The 19,548-nt window shown below is 52.3% G+C and overlaps 1 pseudogene; it reads left to right on the top strand.

Moving 5' to 3' along the window:
* The first annotated feature begins 12,296 nt into the window (after window positions 1-12,296).
* On the top strand, window positions 12,297-14,461 carry LOC140422385 (proline-, glutamic acid- and leucine-rich protein 1-like; annotated as a pseudogene).
* The last annotated feature ends 5,087 nt before the right edge of the window (window positions 14,462-19,548 follow it).

Genomic DNA, 19,548 nt, shown 5'->3' with positions numbered 1-19,548 from the left:
TACACAGTGTATTCCCACATCCCCGAACAGTGTACACCCACATCCCCAACACAGTGGATACACACATCCTCCAATCCAGTATACACCCACATGCCCAAGACAGTGTACACCCACATCCCCCAATCCAGGGTACACCCTCATCCCCGAACACAGTGTACACCCACATGCCCAAGCCAGTGTACACCAACACTCCCCAATCCAGTGTACACCACATCCCCAACACAGTGTACACCCACATCCCCCAATTCAGTGTATAGCCACATCCCCAACACAGTGTACACCCACATCCCCCAATTCAGTGTATACCCACATCCCTGAACACAGTGTACACCCACCTGCCCCAACCAAATTTACACCCACCTCATCAATCCAGTGACAACAAACTCCCCTAACCCAGTGTACAGCCATCTCACCAATCAAGTGTACACCCATGTCACCGATCCAGTGTACTGCCACCTCCCTAACTAGTGTGCACCCAACTCCCCAACCCAGTATACACCCACCACCCCCAACCCAGTGTACACCTAGCTCGCCAGCCCAGTGTACACCCACATCCCCCAATCCAGTGTACACCCACATCCCCCAATCCAGTGTACACCCACATCCCCCAATCCAGTGTACACCCACATCCCCCAATCCAGTGTACACCCACATCCCCCAATCCAGTGTACACCCACATCCCCAAGTCAGTGTACACCCACAGCCCCCAATCCAGTGTACTCCCACAGCCCCCAATCCAGTGTACTCCCACATCCCCGAACACAGTGTACACCCACATCCCCAACACAGTGTACACCCACATCCCCAACACAGTGTACACCCGCATCCCCCAATCCAGTGTACACCCACATCCCCGAACACAGTGTACACCCACATCCCCAACACAGTGTACACCCACATCCCCAACACAGTGTACACCCACATCCCCAACACAGTGTACACCCACATCCCCAACACAGTGTACACCCACATTCCCCAATCCAGTGCACACCCACATCCCCAACACAGTGTACACCCACATTCCCCAATCCAGTGTACACCCACATCCCCCAATCCAGTGTACACCCACATCCCCCAATCCAGTGTACACCCACATCCCCCAATCCAGTGTACACCCACATTCCCCAATCCAGTGTACACCCACATCCCCCAATCCAGTGTACACCCACATCCCCAAACACAGTGTACACCCACATCCCCCAATCCAGTGTACACCCACATACCCCAATCCAATGTACACCCACATCCCCCAATCCAGTGTACACCCACATCCCCCAATCCAGTGTACACCCACATCCCCAAACACAGTGTACACCCACATCCCCAACATAGTATACACCCACCACCCCCAACCCAGTGTACACCTAGCTCGCCAGCCCAGTGTACACCCATCTCCCCAATCAAGTGTACACCCACATCACCGATCCAGTGTATTCCCACATCCCCGAACACAGTGTACACCCACATCCCCAAAACAGTGTACACCCACATCCCCAACACAGTGTACACCCGCATCCCCCAATCCAGGGTACTCCCACATCCCCAACACAGTGTACACCCACACCCCCAACACAGTGTACACCCACATCCCCAACACAGTGTACACCCACATCCCCAAATCCAGTGTACACCCACATCCCCCAATCCAGTGTACACCCACATACCCCAATCCAGTGTACACCCACATCCCCCAATCCAGTGTACACCCACATCCCCCAATCCAGTGTACACCCACATCCCCAAACACAGTGTACACCGACATCCCCCAATCCAGTGTACACCCACATCCCCAACATAGTATACACCCACCACCCCCAACCCAGTGTACACCTAGCTCGCCAGCCCAGTGTACACCCATCTCCCCAATCAAGTGTACACCCACATCACCGATCCAGTGTACTGCCACCTCCCCAACAAGTGTGCATCCAACTCCCTAACCCAGTATACACCCACCTCCCCCAACCCAATGTACATCCACCTTCCCCAGCCCAATGCACACCCATCTCCACTACCCAGTATAAACCCAATTCCCCAATCTAATGTACACCCAACTCGCCAGCAATGTGTACACACACCTCCCCAACCCAATGTACACCCAACTCCACCACCCAGTATACACCCAACTCCCCAACCTAATGTCCACCCAGCTCCCCAATCCAGTGTAAACCACCTCCCACAATCCAATGTACACCCACCTTCCCCAACCCAATGCACACCCAACTCCACAAACCAGTGTACACCCAACTCCCCAGCAAAGTATACACACACCTCCCCAACCCAGTATACACCCAACTCCCCAACCCTGTGTACACCCACTCCAAGCCAGTATACACCTACCTCCATCAACCCTGTGTACACCCATCTCCACCAATCCAGTGTATACCCACCTCCGCCAACCCAGTTAAGACCTTCATGTTAACACTGGTCAGAATCCATGGAGTCCCTACAGTGTAGGAGGAGGCCATTCTGCCCACCGAGTCTGCACCGACCCCCTGAAAGAGCACCCCACCTAGACCCAATCCATTGCCCTATCCCCGTAACCCCATTTGCTCATTCCTGGACACTAAGGGACATTTTATCACGGCCAATCCACCTAACCTGCACATCTTTGGACTGTGAGAGGAAACCGGAGCACCCGGAGGAAACCCACGCAGACACGGGGAGAAAGTGCAGACTCCGCACAGACAGTCACCCAAGGCCGGAATTGAACCCGGGCCCCTGCCGCTGTGAGGCAGCAGTGCTAACCACTGTGCTACCGTGCCCCCGATCTTCAATTTGCGCGATTTGGTTGGTAACTGCAGACAGGGCTCTGAATAATTGTACACTGGGCTGGTTTAGCACAGTGGGCTAAACAGATAGCTTGTAATGCAGAACAAGACCAGCAGCGCGGGTTCAATTCCCGTACCGGCCTCCCCGAACAGGCGCCGGAATGTGGTGACTAGGGGCTTTTCACAGTAACTTCATTGAAGCCTACTTGTGACAATAAACGATTATTATTATTAAATGAACACTAAGCCCATGTCCTTCTAGTTAGGGTGGTCCTTGTGGCAAAAGCATCCGGAAAACCGAATGAAGATTTCTCGAATTTTATTTCGGTTTCTCCGCATCTGCATTAATTTGCTGTTGAGAACTTTAAAAGCTGTTGCAGGGAAGACATTAAGCCGATAATCCGAACAGTTCTGGTGAATGCTGGACCTTGTGGGCACATAGAAGAAAAGGAGAAAGGAGGTTCCTCACTCAACAGGCCAGGAAAACACGATCAACTGATCAATCCCACTGCTCAGTGTCTGATATTTCACTTTGATGGTCCGGCAGCACCATCTGGTGGCTGGATGGTGGCAGTACAAGTCTACAGAAATATTAGAAACGACCAATGTTGGAAAATCTATAAACAAAAGCAGAAAATGCTGGGAATTGGCATCAGGTCCTCGCATCAGTTTGTACCGAAGAGAAACTAAAACAAATTAATTTACTGGTGAAGAAATTGATTGATTGATTGATATTTATTGTCACATGTACCGAAGTACAGTGAAAAATATTTTTCTGCGGCCAAGGGAACGTACACAGTACGTACCTCGTAGACTAAAAAATAATCGACAGAGGACATTGACAAATGGTGCATCGACAAATAGTGATTGGTTACAGTGCGGAACAAGGGCCAAACAAGAGCAGCATAGGGCGTGGTGAAGGATACGGATAGAGTCGTACCTGGTCGTGCGAGGTTCGGAGGATACTCAAACCTGTAAGAAAACATAGAAGACATAGAATATTTGCTCAGTGGCTAGCTCTCTCATGTCATAAAGTTCAGGTCCCACTCCAGAAACCTGACCACAAAACCTGCGCTGTCACTCCTGGTGCAATACTGAGGGAGTGCTGCACTGTCAGAGGGTCAGTACTGAGGGAGTGCTGCACTGTCAGAGGGTCAGTACTGAGGGAGTGCTGCACTGTCAGAGGGTCAGTACTGAGGGAGCGCTGCACTGTCAGAGGGTCAGTACTGAGGGAGTGCTGCACTGTCAGAGGGTCAGTACTGAGAGAGTGCTGCACTGTTAGAGGGTCAGTACTGAGGGAGTGCTGCACTGTCAGAGGGTCAGTACTGAGGGAGTGCTGCACTGTCAGATGGGTCAGTACTGAGGGAGTGCTGCACTGTCAGAGGGTCAGTACTGAGAGAGGGCTGCAGTGTCAGATGGTCAGTACTGAGGGAGTGCTGCATTGTCAGAGGGTCAGTCCTGAGGGAGTGCTGCGCTGTCAGAGGGTCAGTACTGAGTGAGTGCTGCACTGTCAGAGTGTCAGTACTGAGGGAGAGCTGCACTGTCAGAGGGTCAATACTGAGGGAGTGCCGCACTGTCAGAGGGTCAGTACTGAGGGAGAGCTGCACTGTCAGAGGGTCAATACTGAGGGAGTGCTGCACTGTCAGAGGGTCAGTACTGAGGGAGAGCCGCACTGTCAGAGGGTCAATACTGAGGGAGTACTGCACTGTCAGAATGTCAGTACTGAGGGAGAGCCACACTGTCAGAGGGTCAATACTGAAGGAGTGCTGCACTGTCAGAGGGTCAGTACTGAGGAAGTGTTACATTGTCAGCGGGTCAGTACTGAGCGAGTGCTGCATTGTCAGAGGTGCTATCTTCCGACCAGATTTTAATCCTCGGCCTCTTCTGCCCCCTCACTTGGCATTGAACATCTCAAGGCCGATATTTCAAGAAGAGTTGGGGAGGGGGAGGGGGGGGGGGTGGACGCTCTCCGCTGTGCCCTGACCAATATTGATCCCTCAATCAACATCATGCGTAAAACAAAACAGATTCTCTGGCAAATATCACATTGCTGTTTGAGGGGTCTTGCTGTGTGCAAATTGGCTGCTCCAATTGCTACATTAAAGACAGTGACTACCCTTCATGAGTACCCGTTGATTGTAAAGCACTTTGGGAGCATATATGCAAACACAAAATGCTGCAGATGCTGGAAATGTGAAATAAAAACAGAAAATGCTGGAAAACGCAGCAGCATCTGTGAAGAGACAAACAGAGTTACCGACCTTTCACCAGAAGGTTATATAAATGCGAGTTTGTCCTGCTGTTAGGGAGGACTTTGGAAAATTAATATTTTTTTATTGGGGGGGGGCAAGGGTTGAGTTCCTGATTTCTATTACCTTTTTATGTGATAACGTGCTTCCTGTCGCCATCCCCAGATGGCCAGGCTCTACTTTTAAAGTTATGTTTGCCTTGATTTGGACTCCAGAGGAAATGAAATCCTGGATCGCCATCCCTTTTTTTAATAATAAATTTAGAGTACCCAATTAATTTTTTCCAATTAAGAGGCAGTTTAACGTGGCCAATCCACCTAGCCTGCACATCTTTTGGGTTGTGGGGTCGAAACCCACGCAAACACGGGGAGAATGTGCAAAGTCCACACGGACAGTGACCCAGAGCCAGGATCGAACCTGGGACCTCGGCGCCGTGAGGCTGCAGTGAACAAAGAACAAAGAACAAAGAAAAGTACAGCACAGGAACAGGCCCTTCGGCCCTCCAAGCACTTGCCGACCATGCTGCCCGACTAAACTACAATCTTCTACACTTCCTGGGTCCGTATCCCTCTATTCCCATCCTATTCATGTATTTGTCAAGATGCCCCTTAAATGTCACTATCGTCCCTGCTTCCACCACCTCCTCCGGTAGCGAGTTCCAGGCACCCACTACCCTCTGTGTAAAAAACTTGCCTCGTACATCTACTCTAAACCTTGCCCCTCTCACCTTAAACCTATGCCCCCTAGTAATTGACCCCTCTACCCTGGGGAAAAGCCTCTGACTATCCACTCTGTCTATGCCCCTCATAATTTTGTAGACCTCTATCAGGTCGTCCCTCAACCTCCGTCGTTTCAGTGAGGACAAACCGAGTTTATTCAACCGCTCCTCATAGCTAATGCCCTCCATACCAGGCAACATTCTGGTAAATCTTTTCTGCACCCTCTCTAAAGCCTCCACATCCTTCTGGTAGTGTGGCGACCAGAATTGAACACTATACTCCAAGTGTGGCCTAACTAAGGTTCTGTACAGCTGCAACATGACTTGCCAATTCTTATACTCAATACCCCGGCCAATGAAGGCAAGCATGCCGTATGCCTTCTTGACTACCTTCTCCACCTGTGTTGCCCCTTTCAGTGACCTGTGGACTTGTACACCTAGATCTCTCTGACTTTCAATACTCTTGAGGGTTCTACCATTCACTGTATATTCCCTACCTGCATTAGACCTTCCAAAATGCATTACCTCACATTTGTCCGGATTAAACTCCATCTGCCATCTCTCCGCCCAAGTCTCCAAACAATCTAAATCCTGCTGTATCCTCTGACAGTCCTCATCGCTATCCGCAATTCCACTAACCTTTGTGTCGTCTGCAAACTTACTAATCAGACCAGTTACATTTTCCTCCAACTCATTTATATATACTACAAACAGCAAAGGTCCCAGCACTGATCCCTGCGGAACACCACTGGTCACAGCCCTCCAATTAGAAAAGCATCCTTCCATTGCTACTCTCTGCCTTCTATGACCTAGCCAGTTCTGTATCCACCTTGCCAGCTCACCCCTGATCCCGTCTGACTTCACCTTTTGTACTAGTCTACCATGAGGGACCTTGTCAAAGGCCTTACTGAAGTCCATATAGACAACATCCACTGCCCTACCTGCATCAATCATCTTTGTGACCTCCTCAAAAAACTCTATCAAGTTAGTGAGACACAATCTCCCCTTCACAAAACCATGCTGCCTCTCACTAATATGTCCATTTGCTTCCAAATGGGAGTTAATCCTGTCTCGAAGAATTCTCTCCAGTAATTTCCCTACCACTGAAGTAAGGCTCACCGGCCTGTAGTTCCCTGGATTATCCTTGCCACCCTTCTTAAACAGAGGAACAACATTGGCTATTCTCCAGTCCTCCGGGACATCACCTGAAGACAGTGAGGATCCAAAGATTTCTGTCAAGGCCTCAGCAATTTCCTCTCCAGCCTCCTTCAGTATTCTGGGGTAGATCCCATCAGGCCCTGGGGACTTATCTACCTTAATATTTTTTAAGACGCCCAACACCTCGTCTTTTTGGATCTCAATGTGACCCAGGCTATCTACACACCCTTCTCCAGACTCAACATCTACCAATTCCTTCTCTTTGGTGAATACTGATGCAAAGTATTCATTTAGTACCTCGCCCATTTCCTCTGGCTCCACACATAGATTCCCTTGCCTATCCTTCAGTGGGCCAACCCTTTCCCTGGCTGCCCTCTTGCTTTTTATGTACGTGTAAAAAGCCTTGGGATTTTCCTTAACCCTATTTGCCAATGACTTTTCGTGACCCCTTCTAGCTCTCCTGACTCCTTGCTTAAGTTCCTTCCTACTTTCCTTATATTCCACACAGGCTTCGTCTGTTCCCAGCCTTTTAGCCCTGACAAATGCCTCCTTTTTCTTTTTGACGAGGCCTACAATATCTCTCGTTATCCAAGGTTCCCGAAAATTGCCGTATTTATCCTTCTTCCTCACAGGAACATGCCGGTCCTGTATTTCTTTCAACTGCCACTTGAAAGCCTCCCACATGTCAGATGTTGATTTGCCCTCAAACATCCGCCCCCAATCTATGTTCTTCAGTTCCCACCTAATATTGTTATAATTAGCCTTCCCCCAATTTAGCACATTCATCCTCGGACCACTCTTATCCTTGTCCACCAGTACTTTAAAACTTACTGAATTGTGGTCACTGTTCCCGAAATGCTCCCCTACTGAAACTTCTACCACCTGGCTGGGCTCATTCCCCAATACCAGGTCCAGTACCGCCCCTTCCCTAGTTGGAATGTCTACATATTGTTTTAAGAAGCCCTCCTGGATGCTCCTTACAAACTCTTTCCCATCTAATCCCCTGGCACTAAGTGAGTCCCAGTCAATATTGGGGAAGTTGAAGTCTCCCATCACCACAACCCTGTTGTTTTTACTCTTTTCCAAAATCTGTCTACCGATCTGCTCCTCTATCTCCCGTTGGCTGTTGGCAGGCCTGTAGTAAACCCCCAACATTGTGACTGCACCCTTCTTATTCCTTATCTCTACCCATATAGCCTCACTGCCCTCTGAGGTGTCCTCCCGCAATACAGCTGTGATATTCTCCCTAACCAGTAGTGCAACTCCTCCACCCATTTTACATCCCCCTCTATCCCGCCTGAAACATCTAAATCCTGGAACGTTTAGCTGCCAATTCTGCCCTTCCCTCAACCAGGTCTCTGTAATGGCAACAACATCATAGTTCCAAGTACTAATCCAAGCTCTAAGTTCATCTGCCTTACCCGTAATACTTCATGCGTTAAAACATATGCACTTCAGGCCACCAGACCCGCTGTGTTCAGCAACTTCTCCCTGTCTGCTCTGCCTCAGAGCCCCACTGTCCCTATTCCCTAGTTCTCCCTCAATGCTCTCACCTTCTGACCTATTGCTCCCGTGCCCAGTGCTAACCCACTGCGCCGCTGTGCTGCCCCTTGGATCGCCATCCCTGACTGTCAGCGCTGAGGGTGTACCTACACCACAGTGACTGCTGCGGTTCAAGAAGGCAGCTCACCACCACCTCCCCAAGGGTAATCACAGATGGGCAAAGCATGCTGGCCGAGCCAACAACGCCCACGTTGCTTGAATGAATAAAAGAAGACACAAATCCTTTGAAGAGTTTTAAGTCCTGCCAAAAACAGGGGTCATCCAGATGCTAAGAGCGAACCGTCAGCCTGGCTTGGACGGTTGTTGTTTTAAAATGCCATAGGCATCCAACGCAAAGAGTGAGGATGTCTTAAACTCCCCTATCAGCCTGAATCACCTGTTTTGCCCCTTGAACCTGATTATATGGTATTTGGCGGCACAGTGGTTAGCACTGCTGCCTCACAACACCAAGGACCCGGGTTTAATTCTGGCCTTGGGTCACTGTCTGTGCGGAGTCTGCACGTTCTCCCCCTGTGTGCGTGGGTTTCCTCCGGGTGCTCCGGTTTCCTCCCACAGTCCAAAGATGGGCAGCTTAGGTGGATTGGCCATGGATAAATTGCCCACTAGTGTCCGACAAAGTGGGACTATGGGATAGGGCGTAGAATTGGGCCTGGGCGGGTGTTCTTTCAGAGGGTCGGTGCAGACTCAATAGGTTTCTCAGTAACCCACCCAGGCGTCAGTGACCACAGTGAGTCACAAAGTCACGTTAAAATTCTGCCTCCCTCAGGAAGAGTTTTGATTATTCACTTCTGAAAGTATAGTCTGCCTGGTCCCTTGCACCCGATTTTCTCCCACAGTCCAAAGACCCCTGTAGGTACAGTTGATTGGGGAAAATGGCCTCCTTCTGCACTGTAGGGATTAAACGGATTCTGTGGTACCATCAAGTAAAACATCCATTTTTGGGACGGGAAATTAAGGCTGACTTCTAATGTAAGTATCAGCGTATCGTGACTAAAAAGAAGGGGTCAGCTTATACAGTAAGTCCATATTTTCAATGTCACAATGAGGACTTGTCTTATATGCTGTGTGAAGAATACCTACGTCATCATTCATGTTAAAATTTTAGAGCCAATGTTTACTTCTGAGAAGATTAAACTTTTTCTGTAGAAAATGGTATCAATGCAACTAAAGCAGCTTGGAGTCTCTTACACTTAAAGGTTGGGGCCATTGTCGACTTAAAGGGTTAACAGCTAGACAGGTAAGAGCCATGAAACAGCAGATACGCTTACTTTGCTGCAAACATGGGGCTGGGTTCTCCCAAAATGAGACTATGTCCCCATGCCGGCGTAACAACGGTGGAGTTTTACTCCTGAATTTCCTTGGAAAAGGTTAGATGAATTCCTAGCCCTGCAGGGGGCTAGCAGGGACCTCGAGTGGGAATCTCGCAGATTTTGCTGCAGATACGGGTCTTCCAGGTCAGAGGCCGCGCATGTGTGCGGCGACGACCTCCAGCGGCCGCACCGTGCTCCACGGCGGACTCGGACCGCGGAGCCGGACAAAATAAATAAACCCCCCCCCCCCGATCGGCTGCGCGCCCGAGCATCTAACCCCGCACATTTAATTGGCAGCCGGCCACAAGGCCTCCCCTGGTCTCCGATTCGCCCGCCCCCGATCAGGGCGGCAGAGGACCGAGTCCGCAGCCGCCACGCCAGCATCCTGACCGGCAATAAATGGTTAGTTCCACGCCGGTCGGCAGCGGGGGTTTGCTGGACGGGCCACTGCCGTACTCCGCGGCGAAGCCGATTCCGGCGTGAAATTGGATTCTCCGTCCCGATGCCGGCCGCAATTTCGGAGCGGGGCTGCAGGGAATCCAACCCATGATGTCTACACTGATTGCAGAGGATCGCAGTCCAGAGAGATGTTTTGCTTTGGGAGTTAGGGTGAAATTAGTTTAAAAGCATTCAGTGAACCTTGAAGGCCACAACATCATGGGGATGGGTGGAGCTTCAGAAGGTTCTCTGGTTTAAATTTATGTTTGCTGGGAGAGGGAGTTGGTTGCACTATGGACCTTGTGTGGTTGGCAGCTCACAGAGAAGCCTGGAAACTGTTAGCAGGCACCAAGCACTGAGGGCTCAGAGAGGTTCATGGAGCTGTGAAGGTGATGGAAGGTTACTGGTTCTGTCCCAGGCAGTAAGGGCTCAGAAGAAGCCCTGGGAGCCATTTATAGTTCAGTGTACCAGGGAGAATGGAGTTCAGGGATACTTTGAGGCGGTGTCAGCTTAGTGAAGCTAGAGGTCTGCAAAAGAGTTGGAAGTGTGCCAGTAACTAGAGGCAAAGTGTTCCTGTTTGTACATCTCGCGGAACAGTCTCAGAAGAAGAGATTGAACCATTGGGTGGTGAGCAATCATTGAGACAGTCTAGGTCAAAGCATCTTTTGAGGTATTTCAGAGGCTATACCATCAAAAGTGAAGAATCAGACCCTTCCTGAGGGAGGCAGAATTTTAACCCGACTTTGTGACTCCCAGTGGTCACTGACATCTGGCTGGGTTACTGAGAAACCTATTGGATCTGTCTTGGTTGCATCTGCCATTTCATGTGCAGTGTGGTGTGTTCAACCACAGTTTTCCTGCAAATCCATATTGACATCATGTTTATTCTGAATGTTAGGAGAGAGAGGTAGCGTGGAATGTTTTACATTTCTGAATTTCTAAGTGATGCACGATCAATGACCACTAAAGCGAGGTTGTAGTCCAACTGAAGGCTTTAATAAGCTAGATGTTTCCCCCAGCAGCTCAGGTACAGAATGAAGGCTGCTGGGGCGGCACGGGCTCTTATACCCCGCCTAGCAGGGCGGCGCTACCATACATCTTGACCAATAGGAAGCATACAGTTTCTATCAATGGTGTTCCAGCATTACTAGGTACCGTAATACCTCTACTACCACATTCACCCCCTGTTAAAAAAGAGTCCGGCGGGGGTGGTGGCCTGATACTACAAACATGGCAACGTGGTATAATTAGTTATGGAGGTACCGTAATACCTCCATACAGCGTTTTGTAACTATTTACAATTCTAATAACTATTTACAATTTATGATTTAAATTTACAATTTAAAATGAAGCAATCAGTTGATCGGGGGCCCAGGTCGTCCTCTGTGATCGTCGAACCTTCGGTGGTGACTCCAGTGGAGGCTCGGGCGTCTGTGACTCCGGGAGCGTGGGTTCGATCTCCATGGCAGCTTCATCACCCCTAGACGCCGCTGGTGGGGAAAACGGCTGACCTAGGATGTGGTCAGAAAACGGCCTGCGGGGTGTGTCGGTGGGTGGGGGGGCCTAGACGGGGCCGGCGGAAGGACCGATCTTCCTGTAAGGTGCCCTGGTGGAGGGGAGGGTGGGACTGGTGGCTGGGGTGTGCGTGGGGCTCCGGCGGGCACCAGGTCTCGTAGGGAAACCGTATCTTGTCGGCCGTCGGGGTACGCCACGTAGGCATACTGGGGGTGAGCGTGGAGAAGATGGACCCACTCGACCAACGGGTCCGACTTGTGCGCCCGCACGTGTTTACGGAGCAGGATGGGTCCGGGAGCTGCCAGCCAGGTCGGGAGCGAGGTCCCAGAGGAGGACTTCCTGGGGAAGACAAGGAGACGTTTGTGAGGTGTCTGGTTGGTTGTGGTAGAAAGCAGTGACCGGATGGAGTGGAGGGCATCCAGAAGGACTTCCTGCCAGTGGGAGACTGGGAGGTTCCTCGACTGTAGGGCCAGTGGGACGGTCTTCCAGACCGTTCCGTTCTCCCTCTCTACCTGTCCGTTACCCCGGGGATTGTAACTGGTCGTCCTGCTTGAGGCGATGCCCTTGCTGAGCAGGAATGCTGTTGGACAGCGTCTCCCGGCTGCTGCGGCCTGGGGAGGGAGACGGGGGCCCGCAGCCGGCCCAGCAACAGCACCTGGCCGAGCTGGTCAGGCAGCTGAGGGGCCAAAGGCTGTTGAAGGCCGAGAATTTGTCAGATCTTGGAGGCTTGATTGGCATCAGCAACTCCAATCTCCGGTCTGTCAAAACCAGACTTGTAGGGGTTTGCCTGCTGGCTCTGCTGGTAGCCAACAGTCCCACGGGTACGTTCCAGGACCAGCGCATCTCGTGGCTGCGGACTGTGCAACACATAATCCAGTCCCAGGACCCCCAGACGACGATAGAGGTGGCCATCTGGGCGCTGCGCGACCTGGTGGAGCAGCTGTACGAAGAGGCAGAAACCCGACCCGGTCCGTTATGAGTGCCCCGGCGTCGGCCTGCCCCCTGCCCCTGCTGAGCGACAGCGACCCCCTTCTGCGTACTGCGTCTGAGGCAGAGGTTTGCCGCGCTGAGCAAGTGCCTCGCGCTGCTTCTCAGTTCGGGTTTCCCGGTGCCCCTGGAGCTGCCGCTACAGGATGTCTTGATAGAGGTGGCCACGTGGGTGAAGGTCTGTGGGGCTTCGTCCGGAGTCCTGCTAGGATCATTCCACCATTCTGATATCTTATTGGCCAACTTGATCGCTGACGTCACTCCGGCGGCGGGCACGATGAAGCTGCGAGCGGGCAAGCCAGCAGGGGAATGGGGCCCAGCCCCTCAGTTGCAGCAAACGCAGCAACAAGAAGCAGAAGCTGATGGACCCTGAATGACGCTGCGGTGACGGCAGGCCACAAGAATCAAGGCCGTGACCGCCAACAGCCACGTCCGCCTGGCGGCATTGAAAGTCTGCAGCGATGTGCTCCTGTCCTGTGGAAGCTTGGTGAAGGAGGAAACACACAAGAAGCTCCATGAGCTGGTGCTGCCCCTCCTGATCCGTCTGCAGCAGGGCGTGGGCAAGGCGAGCCCCTACCTCCGCGCGGTCTGCCGGAGGGAACTCTGCCGCTGCTCTTCCTGCTGCTGGTTCCCAATTCAAAATGGCCGCCGCCGCTGCATTGCGCCGTCAGAATATTCAGCCGGGGTCAGAACGATGGAGACACCGAGGTCTTGGCTTTTTGCTCAGAAGCATTAGTCATGTGCAACTGCTTGATACACCCGCGGGTTCTGTCTCCTCAATTGCCCCTTAACACCGCGAGCCTGATCGCCGCAGCTTTCAAACCGTCGGCGCCCGACTTGCAGGCGTCCAGCAGGCAACCTCAAGGGCCCACCTTCCACCTGCCTGCCCCTCCTGTCCGGCCGCAGTCTGACCCCCCTGGCGGGCCTGACCTCGCAGGGGCGCTTTGCCAGCCTGCCGGCGCCCGCCCGCTTCCCCTTACCGCTGGCGGCAGCTGGATCGGCGGAAAACCACGCCCCCGAGGGGGAAATGGAGACTGGGGTAGACGCGCAGCAGGACGACGACGACCTGTTCGGGAACGGCGGCCACCGCCCGGTCTCTGTGCGTTACGACAAGGAGGAGGAGTCCGACGTCGAGATCTCCCTCGAGAGCGACTCGGATGACAGCGTCATGATCGTCCCAGAGGGGCTCCTGCTCGAGCGCGGGGACACCCCCGACGCCAAGAAAGAGGAGGTGGAGGAGATCGAGAAGGTGGTGGTCACTTCGCCCCCTCAAAGCCAGGTGCCGAGCGCAGTCCCCGATCAGGCCCAGGCTCCGGCTCCCGCTCCATCTCCAGCACAACCCGTAGCCCAACTTGCGGCCGTCGAAGAGCCGAAGGTGGAACCCCAGGACGGGGACGAAGAGCTAACAGTCCCTCAAGATCAACAGCAGCGAGGATAAAGAAGGGTAGAAATATCCCGAGGATGAGGACGACTATTACGATGATGAAGTGGAGGACTTCCTGGGGAAGACAAGGAGACATTCGTGAGGTGTCTGGTTGGTTGTGGTACAAAGCAGTGACCGGGTGGAGTGGAGGGCATCCGGGAGGACTTCCTGCCAGCGGGAGACTGGGAAATTCCTGGACTGTAGGGCCAGTAGGACGGTCTTCCAGATCGTTCCGTTCTCCCTCTCTACATGTCCGTTACCCCGGGAGTTGTAACTGGTCGTCCTTGAAGTGTTGGGTACTCTGTTACACAAACGAACCAACACGGTTGCGAATGGTACAACGGAGTTTTATTTCAATCATCTATTTACATGGTAAACTGTTGTACTCAGCACATGGTGGATGTCTGAGTGGCCTGCAATGAGCTCTGTGCCCTGAGCCGTCTCCTGCTCCAGTGCCCAGGAAGTGTTGTGTTCCCTGTTTTGTACTGTGTATGCTCTTGCCTGTGATTGGCTGTCGTGTTGTGTGTGTTGATTGGTCCGTTGATCTGTCCATCAGTATGTATGTATGTATGTGCTATGATGTTTACCTGAATATCATGACAGTCCTACTCGAGGCGATGCCCTTGCTGAGCAGGAATTGACGCAGTTCGTCGCTCATAAAGGAGGACCCCCTATCACTGTGTATGTAGGTGGGGAACCCGAACAGTGCAAAGATGCTATGGAGGGCCTTGATGACGGTGGTTGCGGTCATGTCGGGGTAGGGGATGGCGAATGGGAGCTGGGAGTACTCGTCAATCACATTCAGGAAGTACGTGTTGCGGTCGATGGAGGGGAGGGGGCCTTTGAAGTCCATGCTGAGGCGTTCAAAGGGACGGGAAGCCTTTATCAGGTGCGCTCTCTCTGGCTGGTAGAAGTGCGGTTTGCACTCTGCGCAGATTTAGCAGTCCCTGGTGGCTGTCCTGACCTCCTCGATGGAGTAGGGTAGGTTGCAGGTCTTGACAAAGTGGAAAAAGCGAGTGACCCCCGGTGGCAGAGGTCCTCATGGAGGGCTCGGAGGAGGTCTACTTGTGCGGTGGCACATGTGCCGCGGGACAGGGCGTCAGGAGGCTAGTTTAGCTTCCCAGGACGATACAAGATCTCGTAGTTGTAGGTGGAGAGTTCGATCCTCCACCGCAAGATCTTATCGTTTTTTATCTTGCCCCCCTGTGCATTATCGAACATGAAAGCAACCGACCGTCTGTCAGTGAGGAGAGTGAATCTCCTGCCGGCCAGGTAATGCCTCCAATGTCGCACAGCTTCTACTATGGCCTGGGCCTCCTTTTCGAATGAGGAGTGGCGGATTTCGGAAGCATGGAGGGTACGGGAGAAGAAGGCCACGGGTCTGCCCGCTTGGTTGAGAGTGGCCGCCAGAGCTACGTCAGACGCGTCGCTCTCGACCTGTAAGGGGAGGGACTCGTCGATGGCGTGCATCGTGGCCTTTGCAATGTCTGCTTTGATGCGGCTGAAGGCCTGGCGGGCCTCTGGTTGGATCAGGGGACGGGCCTTGTCCGCATAGTTGGGGACCCACTGGGCGTAGTAACTGAAAAACCCTAGGCAGCGCTTCAGGGCCTTGGGGCTGTGAGGGAGGGGGAACTCCATAAGGGGGCGCATGCGCCCAGGGTCGGGGCCTATAACACCATTTCGCACTGCGTAGCCAAGGATGGCTAGGCGGCCGGTGCTAAACACGCATTTATCCTTGTTGTATGTAAGGTTAAGGATCTTTGCGGTCTGGAGGAATTTTCGGAGGTTGGTGTCGTGGTCCTGCTGGTCGTGGCCGCAGATGGTGACATTATCGAGATACGGGAATGTTGCCCGTAAACCGTACCGGTCAACCATTCGGTCATCTCGCGCTGGAAGACCGAGAACCCGTTGGTGACACTGAAGGGAACCCTTAAAAAGTGGTAGAGCCGTCCATCTGCCTCGAAGGCAGTGTATTTGCGGTCACTAGTGCGGATGGGGAGCTGGTGGTAGGCGGACGTAAGATCCACCGTGGAGAAGACCTTGTAATGCGCGATCCTGTTTACCAGGTCGGATATGCGGGGGAGAGGGTACGCGTCCAGCTGCGTAAACCTGTTGATGGTCTAACTGTAGTCGATGACCATCCTATGTTTCTCCCCGGTCTTTACCACCACTACCTGGGCTCTCCAGGGACTGTTGCCAAAATCAATGACCCCTTCCCTCAGTAGCCTTTGGACCTCTGACCTAATAAAGATCCGATCCTGGACACTGTACCGTCTGCTCCTGGTGGCGACGGGTTTGCAATCCGGGGTGAGGTTCGCAAACAGGGAAGGCGGGTCGACCTTGAGGGTCGCGAGGCCGCAGACAGTGAAGGAGGGTATAGGGCTTTGGAGATTACACTGGAAGTCTAAACCCAGGAGTGCGGCCACGAAGAGGTGGGGAAGGATGTAGAGCCGGTAATTTTTAAACTCCCGTCCCTGGACTGTGAGGTTTGCTACACAAAACCCCTTTATCTCTACTGAGTGGGAACCGGAGGCCAGGAGGACTTTTTGATTTACGGGGTGGACGAGGAGAGAACAGCGCCTTAACGTGTCGGGGTGTATGAAGCTCTCCAAGCTCCCAGAGACGATTAGGCAGGACATCTTGTGCCAGTTGATAAATACAGTCGTTGTAGCAGTTGAGAGTGTTCGCGGCCGGGACTGATCCAGAGTCACCGAGGCTAATCTCAGCAGTTGAGTGTTCTCTTCGGGCGGTGTGCGGTCAGCCGAGCTGGGGTCCTGGGGGTTCATCCAAAATGGTGGCTCCCATTGGTTGCACATGGCTTGGGGTGCACAAAATGGCGGCGCCCTACCTTATAACGTGGCATCCACGGGACAAGATGGCGGCGCCTGGGGGCCGCACCATGGCCCTGGAGTAGGAAGATGGCGGCGCCCGCTGGCCGCAGGGGTACCGTGGAGAGGTTTGTGCAGCGCCGTTTTCGCGATGCTCCGCCCCATCCAAAGCAGCATACCCTCCGAGTACGTCGCGCCACGTATCGACGGCCTCAGGACGTTGCCTGAGGCCCGCCCCCCCGATGCTCCGCCCCCGACCGGCCGAGTTCCCGACGGCGCGGGACACGTGTGGTCTCATCCGTCGGGAACGCGGCGTGGCGGCTGCGGACTCAGTCCAGCGTCCCCACAGTCAGGGGAGGGCCGATCGGCGGGCAAGGGGGGGCTTCATCAGGGGCTGGGGCACTGTGGTGGGGTGGTCCGGGGCGCGCGAGCCGGTCGAAGGGGCGGCACTATTTCGCGGGCCGGGTCCGTGGGTGGCCGCCCCCATGTTGCACGGCGCGTTGCTCATGCGTGGCCGTGGACCCGACAATTCTCCGGGGTGTATCGGCAGCTAGAGCCAGGTGCTCTAGGCTGCCTTCTGGCTAGCCCTCAGCAAAACGGGGAATTGGTGGCCATTTTACGCCATTTGTTCTGCCGTAAATCACGCCGTTCCCACGACGGCGTGGGGGACAGAGCCCCAGAATGGGAGAATCCAGCCCCTGGTACCTGATCCTGTAATCTGCAACCTAGTTAATTTCAGTCACCCCAACCATTTAATAATTTCGCACAAGACGCTCACCAATTAAGACAAAAGCAGAATCTTGGACAGTAAATTTCAAATGTAGTTTATTAAAAGGGAAAGGTTTACTCAACAGCTTTAAGACGTTGACGCTTCACAGAAACAAGCTTCTTCTTTGACAGTAATTCTGTTAGCAATTCTGCCTCAGGAGGTTTTTACGAAGTGACTAGCTAGCAAGGAAGAACCCCAGATCCTCTGCTTTTAACCCCTAAAGTACCATGACCTCGTCTTTAATTAGGCTCACTGTAACTTGGTCAATTTTATTACCAAATTAATCCGATTGGGGTCTGTGATGAATGATAACTGTATAACTTTATGTGATGATCCCTTTAAGACCGGGTTTGGAACCCTAGGGGACTCCGCCTCTGGCTCCGCCCCCCCCCCAGGGAACTGTAAATAAGGTAATGTTCAGTGGGCAGCGTGCAGTGAGCACACTTCTCGGCAGCTGTCTGGTTCTCTGCTAATTAAAGCCTTTGAATTATCAATCTTGTCTCTCGAGTCGTAATTGAGGGTATCTCAGGGTCCCAATTGTTATGGTAACCTGCACTCATTATCCCAGGCAAGAGTACATTGGAGCATCACAGGATCCTTAGATCCGATTTTGACCAATTCTCTTTTCATGCAACGGGAGCTTATCTGATTCTGTCTAATCAAGGTGTGGAGGATTCACTGTCAGCACACTTTATCTGCTCATGCATTCCTTTCATAGGCACAACAGCTACAATGGTTAATTAGTGACTTTAAAACAGCTTGACAGATTTTTGAAAATAACCGCTGATTGATTGCCGACTAATTGTCACTCAGTTGATGCTCATTTAACCATTTGTTTCCCACTGGTGACTAATTAATGCAGCAATTCTGATTAATACATTTGATAACTGCCAGTTACAGAATACAAAATGGCTTCTTTGGCCTAATGTTAGTCTCAAAATGGCTTCCTTGACTGTGCCGGTTTGCTGCAATGAATATAAAATGGAAATAACCTCAAAGTAGTCAAGATGTATTTAAACTCACTGCCCAGACCTATTCACACCTCTTGAAAAGAAAATGAAGCCGGCAAAAAAAAAGACAGTTTGTTACAGAAAACAGGCCAGGATTTTATGGCCCCTCCGTGGAGTGCCTCTCCACCCCCACCCCCTCAGCACATATGGCGAACCATTTAAATCTCCATTCAGTCCGGTGGGACAGTAATATTGTCTGGTGGGAGGGGCCATGATCATAAAATTCCACCACCAGAAATATTTTTTAACAAGACTGTTTGTACTCTGTTACTCTGACAGTAAGAGTGAGAATTTAGGTCAGTTGGAAATGGGGTTCTCCTAAAAATTTGAATTTTTGGCAAATTCTCTAGGATATAGATTGGGTTGGGATTAGAATTTGGATTTCACTGGGAGAGATCTCTTTGGAGGTACTGGGAACTAATCTGATATTATAGATTCGAGATCCGAGTCCACACGTGAGTGAGGAAAAAAAATCCTGGACTGGATTCTCCAGTTCCCGAGCTGCGGGTCCACGACAGTGTGCCATTCGCTGGCAACGGGATTCTTCAAGGTTCTACACAGGGCGCATATGACTGGAGCAAGGCTGAGTAGATTTTTTGGAGTGGAGGATAGGTGCGGGAGATGCGCGGGAAGCCCGGCGAACCACACCCACATGTTTTGGTCATGTCTGGTATTGCATGGGTTCTGGGTGGGTGTGGCAAAAGTGATTTCAAAGGTGGTGGGGGTCCGGGTCGAACCAGGCTGGGGGTTGGCTATATTTGGGGTTGCAGATGAGCCGGGAGTGCAGGAGGCGAGAGAGGCCGATGTTTTGG

Source organism: Scyliorhinus torazame, chromosome 1 (genome assembly GCF_047496885.1).
Source record: "Scyliorhinus torazame isolate Kashiwa2021f chromosome 1, sScyTor2.1, whole genome shotgun sequence".
In the NCBI taxonomy this organism is placed as follows: domain Eukaryota; kingdom Metazoa; phylum Chordata; class Chondrichthyes; order Carcharhiniformes; family Scyliorhinidae; genus Scyliorhinus; species Scyliorhinus torazame.
Note: the sequence above shows the minus strand (reverse complement) of the source record. Positions and strands in the feature narration are given on the sequence as shown.